Below are 17589 nucleotides of genomic sequence, written 5' to 3' on the forward strand. Positions count from 1 at the left end.
TATTTTTGTCCTCTATTTTTCGGCCTGTCCTTGCCCGTTTCGTCTTGGAATGAAGCCTGGATGATATTTTTTAATTTTTAAAATTTTTTGGCATTTATTTTTGAATTTTCTAACTCGGGTCGGGTTCGAACGGATAAGAAGGAAATTATTTTTGTTCACTATTTTTCAGCCTGTCATTATCCGTTTCGTCTTGAAATGAAGCGTGGATGATGTTTTTTAATTTTTTTAACTTTTTTGCATTTATTTTTGAATTTTCTAACTCGGGTCGGGTTCGAACGGATTGGAAGGAAATTATATTTGTTCCCTATTTTTCGACCTGTCCTTGCCCGTTTCGTCTTGAAATGAAGCCTGGATGATGTTTTTTAATTTTTTTTAACTTTTTTGCATTTATTTTTGAATTTTCTAACTCGGGTCGGGTTCGAACGGATAGGAAGGAAATTATTTTTGTTCTCTTTTTTTCGGCTTGTCCTTTCCCGTTTCGCCTTGAAATGAAGCCTGGATGATGTTTTTTAATTTTTAAAATTTTTTTACATTTATTTTCGAAATTTCTAACTCGGGTCGGGTTCGAACGGATAGGAAGGAAATTTTTTTTGTTCTCTATTTTTCGGCCTGTCTTCACCCGTTTCGTCTTGAAATGAAACTTGGATGATGTTTTTTAATTTTTAGAACTTTTTTGCATTTGTTTTTGAATTTTCTAAATCGGGTCGGGCTCGAACGGATAGGAAGGAAATTATTTTTGTTCTCTATTTTTCGGCCTGTTTTGGCCCGTTTCGTCTTGAAATGAAACCTGGATGATTTTTTTAATTTTTAAAATTTTTTCGCAATTATTTTTTAATTTTCGAACTCGGGTCGGGTTCGAACGGATAGGAAGAAAATTTTTCTTCCTCTCTATTTTTCGGCCTGTCCTGGCCCGTTTCGTCTTGAAACGAAGCCTGGATGATGTTTTTTAATTTTTAGAATTTTTTTGCATTTATTATTGAATTTTCTAACTCGGGTCGGGTTCGAACTGATAGGAAGGAAATTATTTTTGTTCTCTATTTTTCGGCCTGTCCTTGCCCATTTCGTCTTGGAATGAAGCCTGGACGATGTTTTTTAATTTTTAAAATTTTTTGGCATTTATTTTTGAATTTTGTAACTCGGGTCGGGTTCGAACGGATTGGAAAGAAATTATATTTGTTCCCTATTTTTCGACCTGTCCTTGCCCGTTTCGTCTTGAAATGAAGCCTGGATGATGTTTTTTAATTTTTTTAACTTTTTTGCATTTATTTTTGAATTTTCTAACTCGGGTTGGGTTCGAACGGATAGGAAGGAAATTATTTTCGTTCTCTATTTTTCGGCCTGTCCTTGCCCGTTTTGTCTTGGAATGAAGCCTGGATGATGTTTTTTAATTTTTAAAATTTTTTTGCATTTATTTTTGAATTTTCTAACTTAGGTCGGGTTTGAACGGATAGGAAGTAAATTATTTTTCTTCTCTATTTTTCAGCCAGTCTTCACCCGTTTTGTCTTGAAATGAAACCTGGATGATGTTTTTTTAATTTTTAGAATTTTTTTGCATTTATTTTTGAATTTTCTAACTCGGGTCGGATTCGAACGGATAGGAATGAAATTATTTTTGTTCTCTATTTTTCGGCCTGTTTTGTCCCGTTTCGTCTTGAAATTTAACCTGGACGACGTTTTTTAAGTTTTAAAATTATTTTACATTTATTTTTGAATTTTCTAACTCGGGTCGGGTTCGAACGGATAGGAAGGAAATTTTTTTTCTTCTCTATTTTTCGGCCTGTCCTGGCCTGTTTCGTCTTGAAACGAAGCCTGGATGATATTTTTTAATTTTTAGATTTTTTTTGCATTTATTTTTGAATTTTCTAACTCGGGTCGAATTCGAACGGATAGGAAGGAAATTATTTTTGTTCTCTATTTTTTGGCCTGTCCTTACCCGTTTCTTCTTGGAATGAAGTCTAGATCATGTTTTTTAATTTTTAAAATTTTTTTGCATTTATTTTTTTATTTTCTAACTCGGGTCGGATTCAAACGGATAGGAAGGAAATTATTTTTGTTCTCTATTTTTTGGCTTGTCCTTGTTCGTTTCGCCTTGAAATGAAGCATGGATATTGTTTTTTTAATTTTTAAAATTTTTTTGCATTTATGTTTAAACTTTGTAACTCGGGTCGGGTTCGAACGGATTGGACGAAATTTTTTTTTCTTCTCTACTTTGCGGCCTGTCCTGGCCTGTTTCGTCTTGAAACGAAGCCTGGATGATGTTTTGTAAATTTTAGATTTTTATTTGCATTTATTTTTGAATTTTCTAAATCGGGTCGGATTCGAACGGATAGGAAGGAAATTATTTTTGTTCTCTATTTTTCGGCCTGTCCTTACCCGTTTCGTCTTGGAATGAAGTCTAGATCATGTTTTTTAATTTTTAAAATTTTTTTGCATTTATTTTTTAATTTTCTAACTCGGGTCGGATTCAAACGGATAGGAAGGAAATTATTTTTGTTCTCTATTTTTTGGCTTGTCCTTGTTCGTTTCGCCTTGAAATGAAGCATGGATATTGTTTTTTTAATTTTTAAAATTTTTTTGCATTTATTTTTGAACTTTGTAACTCGGGTCGGGTTCGAACGGATAGGACGAAATTTTCTTTTCTTCTCTACTTTGCGGCCTGTCCTGGCCTGTTTCGTCTTGAAACGAAGCCTGGATGATGTTTTGTAATTTTTAGATTTTTTTTTGCATTTATTTTTGAATTTTCTAAATCGGGTCGGATTCGAACGGATAGGAAGGAAATTATTTTTGTTCTCTATTTTTCGGCCTGTCCTTGCCCGTTTCGTCTTGGAATGAAGCCTGGATGATGTTTTTTAATTTTTAAATTTTTTTTGCATTTATTTTTGAATTTTCTAACTCGGCTCGGGTTCGAATGGATAGGAAGGAAATTATTTTTGTTCTCTATTTTTCGGCCTGTCCTTGCCTGTTTCGTCTTGAAATGAGGCCTGGATGATGTTTTTTAATTTTTCAAAATTTTTTTGCATTTATTTTCGAATTTTCTAACTCGGGTCGGGTTCGAACGGATAGGAAGGAAATTTTTTTTCCTCTCTATTTTTCGGCTAGTCTTCACCCGTTTCGTCTTGAAATGAAACCTGGATGATGTTTTTTAGTTTTTCGAATTTTTTTGCATTTATTTTTTAATTTTCTAACTCGGGTCGGGTTCGAACGGATAGGAAGGAAATTATTTTTGTTCACTATTTTTCAGCCTGTCATTGCCCGTTTCGTCTTGAAATGAAGCGTGGATGATGTTTTTTAATTTTTTAAGTTTTTTTGTATTTATTTTTGAATTTCCTAACTCGGGTCGGGTTTGAACGGATTGGAAGGAAATTATATTTGGTCCCTATTTTTCGACCTGTCCTTGCCCGTTTCGTCTTGAAATGAAGCCTGGATCATATTTTTTAATTTTTAAAATTTTTTTGCATTTATTTTTGAATTTTCTAACTCGGGTCGGGTTCGAACGGATAGGAAGGAAATTTTTTTTGTTCTCTATTTTTTGGCCTGTCTTCACCCGTTTCGTCTTGAAATGAAACCTGGATGATGTTTTTTTTGCATTTTTTTTGAATTTTCTAACTCTGGTCGGGTTCGAACGGATAGGAAGGAAATTATTTTTGTTCACCATTTTTCAGCCTATCATTGCCCGTTTCGTCTTGAAATGAAGCCTGGATGATGTTTTTTGATTTTTAGAATTTTTTTGCTTTTATTTTTTAATTTTCTAACTCGGGTCGGGTTCGAACGGATTGGAAGGAAATTATATTTGTTCCCTATTTTTCGACCTGTCCCTGTCCGTTTCGTCTTGAAATGAAGCCTGTATGATGTATTTAAATTTTTTAAATTTATTTGCATTTATTTTTTAATTTTCTAACTCGGGTCGGGTTCGAACGGATACGAAGGAAATTATTTTTGTTCTCTATTTTTCGGCTTGTCCTTTCCCGTTTCGCCTTGAAATGAAGCCTGGATGATGTTTTTTTAATTTTTAAAATTTTTTTGCATTTATTTTCGAAATTTCTAACTCGGGTCGAGTTCAAACGGATAGGAAGTAAATTTTTTTTCTTCTCTATTTTTCGGCCTGTCTTCACCCGTTTCGTCTTGAAATGAAACCTGGATGATGTTTTTTAATTTTTACAATTTTTTTGCAATTGTTTTTGAATTTTCTAAGTCGGGTCGGGTTCGAACGGATAGGAAGGAAATTATTTTTGTTCTCAATTTTTCGGCTTGTCCTTGCCCGTTTCACCTTGAAATGAAGCATGGCTGATGTTTTTTAATTTTTAAAATTTTTTTGCATTTATTTTTGAATTTTCTAACTCTGGTCGGGTACGAACGGATAGGAAGGAAATTTTTTTTGTTCTCTATTTTTCGGCCTGTCTTCACCCGTTTCGTCTTGAAATGAAACTTGGATGATGTTTTTTAATTTTTAGAATTTTTTTGCATTTATTTTTGAATTTTCTAACTCGGGTCGGATTCGAACGGATAGGAAGGAAATTATTTTTGTTCTCTATTTTTCGGCCTGTCCTTGCCCGTTTCGTCTTGGAATGAATCCTGGATGATGTTTTTTAGTTTTTAAAATTTTTTTGCATTTATTTTTGAATTTTTTAACTCGGGTCGGGTTCGAACGGATAGGAAGGAAATTATTTTTTTCTCTATTTTTCGGCCTGTCCTTGCCCGTTTCGTCTTTAAATGAAGCCTGGATGATGTTTTTTAATTTTTAAAATTTTTTTGCATTTATTTTCGAATTTTCTAACTCGGGTCGGGTTCGAACGGATAGGAAGGAAATATTTTTTCCTCTCTATTTTTCGGCCAGTCTTCACCCGTTTCGTCTTGAAATGAAACCTGGATGATGTTTTTTAGTTTTTCGAATTTTTTTGCATTTATTTTTTAATTTTCTAACTCGGGTCGGGTTCGAACGGATAGGAAGGAAATTATTTTTGTTCTCTATTTTTCAGCCTGTTTTGTCCCGTTTCGTCTCGAAATGAAACCTGGATGATGTCTTTTAAGGTTTAAAATTTTTTTGCATTTATTTTTGAATTTTCTAACTCGGGTCAGGTTCGAACGGATAGGAAGGAAATTTTTTTTCTTCTCTATTTTTCGGCCTGTCTTCGCCCGTTTCGTCTTGAAATGAAACCTGGATGATGTTTTTTAATTTTTAGAATTTTTTTGCATTTATTTTTGAATTTTCTAACTCGGGTCTGGTTCGAACGGATAGGAAGGAAATTTTTTTTCTTCTCTATTTTTTGGCCTGTCTTCACCCGTTTCGTCTTGAAATGAAACCTGGATGATGTTTTTTAGTTTTTCGAATTTTTTTGCATTTATTTTTTAATTTTCTAACTCGGGTCGGGTTCGAACGGATAGGAAGGAAATTATTTTTGTTCACTATTTTTCAGCCTGTCATTGCCCGTTTCGTCTTGAAATGAAGCGTGGATGATGTTTTTTAATTTTTTAAATTTTTTTGCATTTATTTTTGAATTTCCTAACTCGGGTCGGGTTTGAACGGATTGGAAGGAAATTATATTTGTTCCCTATTTTTCGACCTGTCCTTGCCCGTTTCGTCTTGAAATGAAGCCTGGATGATATTTTTTAATTTTTAAAATTTTTTTGCTTTTATTTTTGAATTTTCTAACTCGGGTCGGGTTCGAACGGATAGGAAGAAAATTTGTTTTCTTCTCTATTTTTCAGCCAGTCTTCACCCGTTTCGTCTTGAAATGAAACTTGGATGATGTTTTTTTAATTTTTAGAATTTTTTTGCATTTATTTCTTAATTTTCTAACTCTGGTCGGGTTCGAACGGATAGGATGGAAATTATTTTTGTTATCTATTTTTCGGCCTGTTTTGTCCCGTTTCATCTCGAAATGAAACCTGGATGATGTTTTTTAAGGTTTAAAATTTTTTTGCACTTATTTTAGAATTTTCTAACTCGGGTCAGGTTCGAACGGATAGGAAGGAAATTTTTTTTCTTCTCTATTTTTCGGCCTGTCTTCGCCTGTTTCGTCTTGAAATGAAACCTGGATGATGTTTTTTAATTTTTAGAATTTTTTTGCATTTATTTTTGAATTTTCTAACTCGGGTCGGGTTCGAACGGATGGGAAGGAAATTTTTTTTGTTCTCTATTTTTTGGCCTGTCTTCACCCGTTTCGTCTTGAAATGAAACCTGGATGATGTTTTTTAATTTTTAGAATTTTTTTGCATTTGTTTTTGAATTTTCTAACTCTGGTCGGGTTCGAACGGATAGGAAGGAAATTATTTTTGTTCTCTATGTTTCGGCCTGTTCTTGCCCGTTTCGTCTTGGAATGAAGCCTGGACGATGTTTTTTAATTTTTAAAATTTTTTGACATTTATTTTTGAATTTTCTAACTCGGGTCGGGTTCGAACGGATAGTAAGGAAATTATTTTTGTTCTCTATTTTTCGGCCTGTCTTCGCCCGTTTCGTCTTGAAATGAAACCTGGATGATGTTTTTTAATTTTTAGAATTTTTTTGCACTTATTTTTGAATTTTCTAACTCGGGTCGGGTTCGAACGGATAGGAAGTAAATTTTTTTTCTTCTCTATTTTTCGGCCTGTCTTCACCCGTTTCGTCTTGGAATGAAACCTGGATGATGTTTTTTAATTTTTACAATTTTTTTTGCAATTGTTTTTGAATTTTCTAAATCGGGTCGGGTTCGAACGGATAGGAAGGAAATTATTTTTGTTCTCTATTTTTCGGCTTGTCCTTGCCCGTTTCGCCTTGAAATGAAGCATTGATGATGTTTTTCAATTTTTAAAATTTTTTTGCATTTATTTTTGAATTTTCTAACTCTGGTCGGGTACGAACGGATAGGAAGGAAATTTTTTTTGTTCTCTATTTTTCGGCCTGTCTTCACCCGTTTCGTCTTGAAATGAAACTTGGATGATGTTTTTTAATTTTTAGAATTTTTTTGCATTTATTTTTGAATTTTCTAACTCGGGTTGGATTCGAATGGATAGGAAGGAAATTATTTTTGTTCTCTATTTTTCGGCCTGTCCTTGCCCGTTTCGTCTTGGAATGAAGCCTGGATGATTTTTTTTAATTTTTAAAATTTTTTTGCGTTTATTTTTGAATTTTCTAACTCGGGTCGGGTTCGAACGGATAGGAAGGAAATTATTTTTGTTCTCTATTTTTCGGCCTGTCCTTGCCCGTTTCGTCTTGAAATGAAGCCTGGATGATGTTTTTTAATTTTTAAAATTTTTTTGCCTTTATTTTCTAATTTTCTAACTCGGGTCGGGTTCGAACGTATAGGAAGGAAATATTTTTTCCTCTCTATTTTTTGGCCAGTCTTCACCCGTTTCGTCTTGAAATGAAACCTGGATGATGTTTTTTAGTTTTTCGAATTTTTTTGCATTTATTTTTTAATTTTCTAACTCGGGTCGGGTTCGAACGGATAGGAAGGAAGTTATTTTTGTTCTCTATTTTTCGGCCTGTTTTGTCCCGTTTCGTCTCGAAATGAAACCTGGATGATGCCTTTTAAGGTTTAAAATTTTTTTGCATCTATTTTTGAATTTTCTAACTCGGGTCAGGTTCGAACGGATAGGAAGGAAATTTTTTTTCTTCTCTATTTTTCGGCCTGTCTTCGCCCGTTTCGTCTTGAAATGAAACCTGGATAATGTTTTTTAATTTTTAGAATTTTTTTGCATTTATTTTTGAATTTTCTAACTCGGGTCGGGTTCGAACGGATAGGAAGGAAATTTTTTTTGTTCTCTATTTTTTGGCCTGTCTTCACCCGTTTCGTCTTGAAATGAAACCTGGATGATGTTTTTTAATTTTTAGAATTTTTTTGCATTTGTTTTTGAATTTTCTAACTCTGGTCGGGTTCGAACGGATAGGAAGGAAATTATTTTTGTTCTCTATGTTTCGGCCTGTCCTTGCCCGTTTCGTCTTGGAATGAAGCCTGGACGATGTTTTTTAATTTTTAAAATTTTTTGGCATTTATTTTTGAATTTTCTAACTCGGGTCGGGTTCGAACGGATAGTAAGGAAATTATTTTTGTTCTCTATTTTTCGGCCTGTCTTTGCCCGTTTCGTCTTGAAATGAAACCTGGATGATGTTTTTTAATTTTTAGAATTTTTTTGCATATATTTTTGAATTTTCTAACTCGGGTCGAGTTCGAATGGATAGGAAGGAAATTTTTTTTCTTCTTTATTTTTTGGCCTGTCTTCACTCGTTTCGTCTTGAAATGAAACCTGGATGATGTTTATTAATTTTTAGAATTTTTTTGCATTTATTTCTTAATTTTCTAACTCTGGTCGGGTTCGAACGGATAGGATGGAAATTATTTTTGTTCTCTATTTTTCGGCCTGTTTTGTCCCGTTGCGTCTCGAAATGAAACCTGGATGATGTTTTTTAAGGTTTAAAATTTTTTTGCATTTATTTTAGAATTTTCTAACTCGGGTCAGGTTCGAACGGATAGGAAGGAAATTTTTTTTCTTCTCTATTTTTCGGCCTGTCTTCGCCCGTTTCGTCTTGAAATGAAACCTGGACGATGTTTTTTTGATTTTTAGAATTTTTTTGCATTTATTTTTGAATTTTCTAACTCGGGTCGGGTTCGAACGGATAGGAAGGAAATTTTTTTTGTTCTCTATTTTTTGGCCTGACTTCACCCGTTTCGTCTTGAAATGAAACCTGGATGATGTTTTTTAATTTTTAGAATTTTTTTCCATTTGTTTTTGAATTTTCTAACTCTGGTCGGGTTCGAACGGATAGGAAGGAAATTATTTTTGTTCTCTATGTTTCGGCCTGTCCTTGCCCGTTTCGTCTTGGAATGAAGCCTGGACGATGTTTTTTAATTTTTAAAATTTTTTGGCATTTATTTTTGAATTTTCTAACTCGGGTCGGGTTCGAACGGATAGTAAGGAAATTATTTTGGTTCTCTATTTTTCGGCCTGTCTTCGCCCGTTTCGTCTTGAAATGAAATCTGGATGATGTTTTTAAATTTTTAGAATTTTTTTGCATTTATTTTTGAATTTTCTAACTCGGGTCGGGTTCGAACGGATAGGAAGGAAATTTTTTTTCTTCTTTATTTTTTGGCCTGTCTTCACCCGTTTCGTCTTGAAATGAAACCTGGATGATGTTTTTTAATTTTTAGATTTTTTTTGCATTTGTTTTTGAATTTTCTAACTCTGGTCGGGTTCGAACGGATAGGAAGGAAATTATTTTTGTTCACTATTTTTCAGCCTGTCATGGCCCGTTTCGTCTTCAAATGAAGCCTGGATGATGTTTTTTAATTTTTCGAATTATTTTGCATTTATTTTTGAATTTTCTAACTCGGGTCGGGTTCGAACGGATTGGATGGAAATTATATTTGTTCCCTATTTTTCGACTTGTCCTTGCCCGTTTCGTCTTGAAATGAAGCCTGGATGATGTTTTTAAATTTTTTAAATTTATTTGCATTTATTTTTTAATTTTCTAACCCGGGTCGGGTTCGAACCGATACGAAGGAAATTATTTTTGTTCTCTATTTTTCAGCTTGTCCTTTCCCGTTTCGCCTTGAAATGAAGCCTGGATGATGTTTTTTAATTCTTAAAATTTTTTTGCATTTATTTTCGAAATTTCTAACTCGGGTCGGGTTCAAACGGATAGGAAGTAAATTTTTTTTCTTCTTTATTTTTCGGCCTGTCTTCACCCGTTTCGTCTTGAAATGAAACCTGGATGATGTTTTTTAATTTTTACAATTTTTTTGCAATTGTTTTTGAATTTTCTAAATCGGGTCGGGTTCGAACGGATAGGAAGGAAATTATTTTTGTTCTCTATTTTTCGGCTTGTCCTTGCCCGTTTCGCCTTGAAATGAAGCATGGATGATGTTTTTTAATTTTTAAAATTTTTTTGCATTTATTTTTGAATTTTCTAACTCGGGTCGGGTACGAACGGATAGGAAGGAAATTTTTTTTGTTCTCTATTTTTCGGCCTGTCTTCACCCGTTTCGTGTTGAAATGAAGCCTGGATGATGTTTTTTAATTTTTAGAATTTTTTTACATTTATTTTTTAATTTTCTAACTCGGGTCGGGTTCGAACGGATAGGAAGGAAATTATTTTTGTTCTCTATTTTTCGGCCTGTCCTTTCACGTTTCGCCTTGAAATGAAGCCTGGATGATGTTTTTTAATTTTTAAAATTTTTTTGCATTTATTTTCGAAATTTCTAACTCGGGTAGGGTTCAAACGGATAGGAAGGAAATTTTTTTTCTTCTCTATTTTTCGGCCTGTCTTCATCCGTTTCGTCTTGAAATGAAACCTGGATGATGTTATTTAATTTTTAGAATTTTTTTGCATTTGTTTTTGAATTTTCTAAATCGGGTCGGGTTCGAACAGATAGGAAGGAAATTAATTTTGTTCTCTATTTTTCAGCTTGTTTTGTCCCGTTTCGTCTTGAAATGAAACCTGGACGATGTTTTTTAATTTTTAAAATTGTTTTGCATTTATTTTTGAATTTTCTAACTCGGGTCGGGTTCGAACGGATACGAAGAAAATTTTTTTTCCTCTCTATTTTTTGGCCTGTCTTGGCCCGTTTCGTCTTGAAACGAACCCTGGATGATGTTTTTTAATTTTTAGAATTTTTTTGCATTTATTATTGAATTTTCTAACTCGGGTCGTGTTCGAACGGATAGGAAGGAAATTATTTTTGTTCTCTATTTTTCGGCCTGTCCTTGCCCGTTTCGTCTTAGAATTAAGCCTGGATGATGTTTTTTAATTTTTAAAATTTTTTTGCATTTATTTTTGAATTTTCTAACTCGGGTCGGGTTCGAACGGATAGGAAGTAAATTATTTTTCTGCTCTATTTTTCAGCCAGTCTTCACCCGTTTCATCTTGAAATGAAACCTGGACGATGTTTTTTTAATTTTTAGAATTTTTTTGCATTTATTTTTGAATTTTCTAACTCGGGTCGGATTCGAACGGATAGGAATGAAATTATTTTTGTTCTCTATTTTTCGGAGTGTTTTGTCCCGTTTCGTCTTAAAATTTAACCTGGATGATGTTTTTTAAGTTTTAAAATTATTTTGCATTTATTTTTGAATTTTCTAACTCGGGTCGGGTTCGAACGGATAGGAAGGAAATTTTTTTTCTTCTCTATTTTTCGGCCTGGCCTGGCCTGTTTCGTCTTGAAACGAAGCCTGGATGATATTTTTTAATTTTTAGATTTTTTTTGCATTTATTTTTGAATTTTCTAACTCGGGTCGGATTCGAACGAATAGGAAGGAAATTATTTTTGTTCTCTATTTTTCGGCCTGTCGTTGCCCGTTTCGTCTTGTAATGAAGCCTAGATCATGTTTTTTAATTTTTAAAATTTTTTTGCATTTATTTTTTAATTTTCTAACTCGGGTCGGGTTCAAACGGATAGGAAGGAAATTATTTTTGTTCTATATTTTTCGGCTTGTCCTTGTCCGTTTCGCCTTGAAATGAAGCATGGATATTGTTTTTTTAATTTTTAAATTTTTTTTGCATTTATTTTTAAACTTCGTAACTCGGGTCGGGTTCGAACGGATAGGACGAAATTTTTTTTTCTTCTCTACTTTTCGGCCTGTCCTGGCCTGTTTCGTCTTGAAACGAAGCCTGGATGATGTTTTGTAATTTTTAGATTTTTTTTTGCATTTATTTTTCAATTTTCTAACTCGGTCGGATTCGAACGGATAGGAAGGAAATTATTTTTGTTCTCTATTTTTCGGCGTGTCCTTGCCCGTTTCGTCTTGGAATAAAGCCTGGATGATGTTTTTTAATTTTTAAAATTTTTTTGCATTTATTTTTGAATTTTCTAACTCGGGTCGGTTTCGAACGGATAGGAAGGAAATTATTTTTGTTCTCTATTTTTCGGCCTGTCTTTGCCCGTTTCGTCTTGAAATGAAGCCTGGATGATGTTTTTTAATTTTTAAAATTTTTTTGCATTTATTTTCGAATTTTCTAACTCGGGTCGGGTTCGAACGGATAGGAAGGAAATTTTTTTTCCTCTCTCTTTTTCGGCCAGCCTTCACCTGTTTCGTCTTGAAATGAAACTTGCATGATGTTCTTCTAATTTTTTGAATTTTTTTGCATTTATTTCTGAATTTTCTAACTCGGGTCGGGTTCGAACGGATAGGAAGGAAATTATTTTTGTTCTCTATTTTTCGGCCTGTTTTGTCCCGTTTCGTCTCGAAATGAAACCTGGATGATGTTTTTTAAGGTTTAAAATTTTTTTGCATTTATTTTTGAATTTTCTAACTCGGGTCAGGTTCGAACTAATAGGAAGGAAATTTTTTTTCATCTCTATTTTTCGGCCTGTCTTCGCTCGTTTCGTCTTGAAACGAAACCTGGATGATGTTTTTTTTATTTTTAGAATTTTTTTGCATTTATTTTTGAATTTTTTAACTCGGGTCAGGTTCGAACGGATAGGAATGAAATTTTTTTTCTTCTCTATTTTTTGGCCTGTCTTCACCCTTTCGTCTTGAAATGAAACCTGGATGATGTTTTTTAATTTTTAGAATTTTTTTGCATTTGTTTTTGAATTTTCTAACTCGGGTCGGGTTCGAACGGATAGGAAGCAAATTATTTTTGTTCACAATTTTTCAGCCTGTCATTGCCCGTTTCGTCTTGAAATGAAGCCTGGATGATGTTTTTTAATTTTTAGAATTTTTTTGCATTTATTTTTGAATTTTCTAACTCGGGTCGGGTTCGAACGGATAGGAAGAAAATTATTTTTGTTCACTACTTTTCAGCCGGTCATTGCCCGTTTCGTCTTGAAATGAAGCCTGGATGATGTTTTTTAATTTTTAGAATTTTTTTGCATTTATTTTAGAATTTTCTAACTCGGGTCGGGTTCGAACGGATTGGAAGGAAATTATATTTGTTCCCTATTTTTCGACCTGTCCTTGCCCGTTTCGTCTTGAAATTAATCCTGGATGATGTGTTTAAATTTTTTAAATTTTTTTGCATTTATTTTTGAATTTTCTAACTCGGGTCGGGTCCGAACGGATACGAAGGAAATTATTTTTGTTCTCTATTTTTCGGCTTGTCCTTTCCCGTTTCGCCTTGAAATGAAGCCTGGATGATGTTTTTTAATTTTTAAAATTTTTTTGCATTTATTTTCGAAATTTCTAACTCGGGTCGGGTTCAAACGGATAGGAAGTAAATTTTTTGTCTTCTCTATTTTTCGACCTGTCTTCACCCGTTTCGTCTTGAAATGAAACCTGGATGATGATTTTTAATTTTAACAATTTTTTTCCAATTATTTTTGAATTTTCTAAATCGGGTCGGGTTCGAACGGATAGGAAGGAAATTATTTTTGTTCACTATTTTTCAGCCTGTCATTATCCGTTTCGTCTTGAAATGAAGCCTGGATGATGTTTTTTAATTTTTAAAATTTTTTTGCATTTCTTTTTGAATTTTCTAACTCGGGTCGGGTTCGAACGGATTGGAAGGAAATTATATTTGTTCCATGTTTTTCGACCTGTCCTTGCCCGTTTCGTCTTGAAATGAAGCCTGGATTATGTTTTTTAATTTTTTAAACTTTTTTGCATTTATTTTTTAATTTTCTAACTCGGGTCGGGTTCGAACGGATAGGAAGAAAATTTTTCTTCCTCTCTATTTTTCGGCCTGTCCTTGCCCGTTTCGTCTTGAAATGAAGCCTGGATGATGTTTTTTAATTTTTAGAATTTTTTTGCATTTATTATTGAATTTTCTAACTCGGGTCGGGTTCGAACGGATAGGAAGGAAATTATTTTTGTTCTCTATTTTTCGGCCTGTCCTTGACCGTTTCGTCTTGCAATGAAGCCTGGATGATGTTTCTTAATTTTTAAAATTTTTTTGCATTTATTTTTGAATTCTCTAACTCGGGTCGGGTTCGAACGGATAGGGAGGAAATTTTTTTTCTTCTCTATTTTTCGCCCTGTCTTCACCCGTTTCGTCTTGAAATGAAACCTGGATGATGTTTTTTAATTTTTAGAATTTTTTTGCATTTGTTTTTGAATTTTCTAAATCGGGTCGGTTTCGAACTGATAGGAAGGAAATTATTTTTGTTCTCTATTTTTCGACCAGTTTTGGCCCGTTTCGTCTTGAAATGAAACCTGGATGATGTTTTTTAATTTTTAAAATTTTTTTGCATTAATTTTTTAATTTTCTAACTCGAGTCAGGTCCGAACGGATAGGAAGGAAATGTTTTTTCTTTTCTATTTTTCGGCCTGTCTTCGCCCGTTTCGTCTTGAAATGAAACCTGGGTGATGTTTTTTAATTTTTAGAATTTTTTGCATTTATTTTTGAATTTTCTAACTCGGGTCGGGTTCGAACGGATAGGAAGGAAATTATTTTTGTTCTCTATTTTTCGGCCTGTCCTTGCCCGTTTCGTCTTGAAACGAAGCCTGGATGATGTTTTTTAATTTTTAGAATTTTTTTGCATTTATTATTGAATTTTCTAACTCGGGTCGGGTTCGAACGGATAGGAAGGAAATTATTTTTGTTCTCTATTTTTCGGCCTGTCCTTGCCCGTTTCGTCTTGGAATGAAGCCTGGATGATGTTTTTTAATTTTTAGAATTTTTTTGCATTTATTATTGAATTTTCTAACTCGGGTCGGGTTCGAACGGATAGGAAGGAAATTATTTTTGTTCTCTATTTTTCGGCCTGTCCTTGCCCGTTTCGTCTTGGAATGAAGCCTGGATGATGTTTTTTAATTTTTAAAATTTTTTTGCATTTATTTTCGAATTTTCTAACTCGGGTCGGGTTCGAACGGATTGGAAGGAAATTATATTTGTTCCCTATTTTTCGACCTGTCCTTGCCCGTTTCGTCTTGAAATGAAGCCTGGATGATGTTTTTTAATTTTTTTAACTTTTTTGCATTTATTTTTGAATTTTCTAACTCGGGTCGGGTTCGAACGGATAGGAAGGAAATTATTTTTGTTCACTATTTTTCGGCCTGTCCTTGCCCGTTTCGCCATGAAATGAAGCCTGGATGATGTTTTTTAATTTTTAAAATTTTTTTGCATTTATTTTCGAAATTTATAACTCGGGTAGGGTTCAAACGGATAGAAAGGAAATTTTTTTTCTTCTCTATTTTTCGGCCTGTCTTCATCCGTTTCGTCTTGAAATGAAACCTGGATGATGTTATTTAATTTTTACAATTTTTTTACATTTGTTTTTGAATTTTCTAAATCGGGTCGTGTTCGAACGGATAGGAAGGAAATTATTTTCTTTCTCTATTTTTGGGCCTTTCCTTGCCCGTTTCGTCTTGGAATGAAGCCTGGATGATGTTTTCAAATTTTTAAAATTTGTTTGCATTTATTTTTGAATTTTCTAACTCGGGTCGGGTTCGAACGGATAGGAAGGAAATTTTTTTTGTTCTCTATTTTTCGGCCTGTCTTCACCCGTTTCTTCTTGAAATGAAACCTGGATGATGTTTTTTAATTTTTAGAATTTTTTTGCATTTGTTTTTGAATTTTCTAAATCGGGTCGGGTTCGAACGGATAGGAAGGAAATTATTTTTGTTCTCTATTTTTCGGCTTGTTTTGACCCGTTTCGTCTTGAAATGAAACCAGGACGATGTTTTTTAATTTTTAAAATTTTTTTGCATTTATTTTTGAATTTTCAAACTCAGGTCGGGTTCGAACGGATACGAAGAAAATTTTTTTTCCTCTCTATTTTTTGGCCTGTCTTGGACCGTTTCGTCTTGAAACGAACCCTGGATGATGTTTTTTAATTTTTAGAATTTTTTTGCTTTTATTGTTGAATTTTCAAACTCGGGTCGGGTTCGAACGGATATGAAGGAAATTATTTTTGTTCTCTATTTTTCGGCCTGTCCTTGACCGTTTCGTCTTGGAATGAAGCCTGGATGATGTTTTTTAATTTTTAAAATTTTTTGGCATTTATTTTTGAATTTTCTAAATTGGGTCGGGTTCGAACGGATAGGAAGGAAATTATTTTTGTTCACTATTTTTCAGCCTGTCATTATCCGTTTCGTCTTGAAATGAAGCCTGGATGATGTTTTTTAATTTTTAAATTTTTTTTACATTTATTTTTGAATTTTCTAACTCGGGTCGGGTTCGAACGGATTGGAAGGAAATTATATTTGTTCCTTATTTTTCGACCTGTCCTTGCCCGTTTCGTCTTGAAATGAAGCCTGGATGATGTTTTTAAATTTTTTAAACTTTTTTGCATTTATTTTTGAATTTTCTAACTCGGGTCGGGTTCGAACGGATAGGAAGGAAATTATTTTTGTTCACAATTTTTCGGCCTGTCCTTGCCCGTTTCGCCTTGAAATGAAGCCTGGATGATGTTTTTTAATTTTTAAAATTTTTTTGCATTTATTTTCGAAATTTATAACTCGGGTAGGGTTCAAACGGATAGGAAGGAAATTTTTTTTCTTCTCTATTTTTCGGCCTGTCTTCATCCGTTTCGTCTTGAAATGAAACCTGGATGATGTTATTTAATTTTTACAATTTTTTTACATTTGTTTTTGAATTTTCTAAATCGGGTCGGGTTCGAACGGATAGGAAGGAAATTATTTTCTTTCTCTATTTTTGGGCCTGTCCTTGCCCGTTTCGTCTTGGAATGAAGCCTGGATGATGTTTTCAAATTTTTAAAATTTGTTTGCATTTATTTTTGAATTTTCTAACTCGGGTCGGGTTCGAACGGATAGGAAGGAAATTTTTTTTGTTCTCTATTTTTCGGCCTGTCTTCACCCGTTTCGTCTTGAAATGAAACCTGGATGATGTTTTTTAATTTTTAGAATTTTTTTGCATTTGTTTTTGAATTTTCTAAATCGGGTCGGGTTCGAACGGATAGGAAGGAAATTATTTTTGTTCTCTATTTTTCGGCTTGTTTTGACCCGTTTCGTCTTGAAATGAAACCAGGACGATGTTTTTTAATTTTTAAAATTTTTTTGCATTTATTTTTGAATTTTCAAACTCGGGTCGGGTTCGAACGGATACGAAGAAAATTTTTTTTCCTCTCTATTTTTTGGCTTGTCTTGGACCGTTTCGTCTTGAAACGAACCCTGGATGATGTTTTTTAATTTTTAGAATTTTTTTGCTTTTATTATTGAATTTTCAAACTCGGGTCGGGTTCGAACGGATAGGAAGGAAATTATTTTTGTTCTCTATTTTTCGGCCTGTCCTTGACCGTTTCGTCTTGGAATGAAGCCTGGATGATGTTTTTTAATTTTTAAAATTTTTTGGCATTTATTTTTGAATTTTCTAACTTGGGTCGGGTTCGAACGGATAGGAAGGAAATTATTTTTGTTCACTATTTTTCAGCCTGTCATTATCCGTTTCGTCTTGAAATGAAGCCTGGATGATGTTTTTTAATTTTTAAATTTTTTTTACATTTATTTTTGAATTTTCTAACTCGGGTTGGGTTCGAACGGATTGGGAGGAAATTATATTTGTTCCCTATTTTTCGACCTGTCCATGCCCGTTTCGTCTTGAAATGAAGCCTGGATGATGTTTTTTAATTTTTTAAACTTTTTTGCATTTATTTTTTAATTTTCTAAATCGGGTCGGGTTCGAACGGATAGGAAGAAAATTTTTCTTCCTCTCTTTTTTTCGGCCTGTCCTTGCCCGTTTCGTCTTGAAACGAAGCCTGGATGATGTTTTTTAAT

The sequence above is a fragment of the Quercus robur genome, chromosome 10 (assembly GCF_932294415.1).
Source record: "Quercus robur chromosome 10, dhQueRobu3.1, whole genome shotgun sequence".
Taxonomy (NCBI): Eukaryota; Viridiplantae; Streptophyta; class Magnoliopsida; order Fagales; family Fagaceae; genus Quercus; species Quercus robur.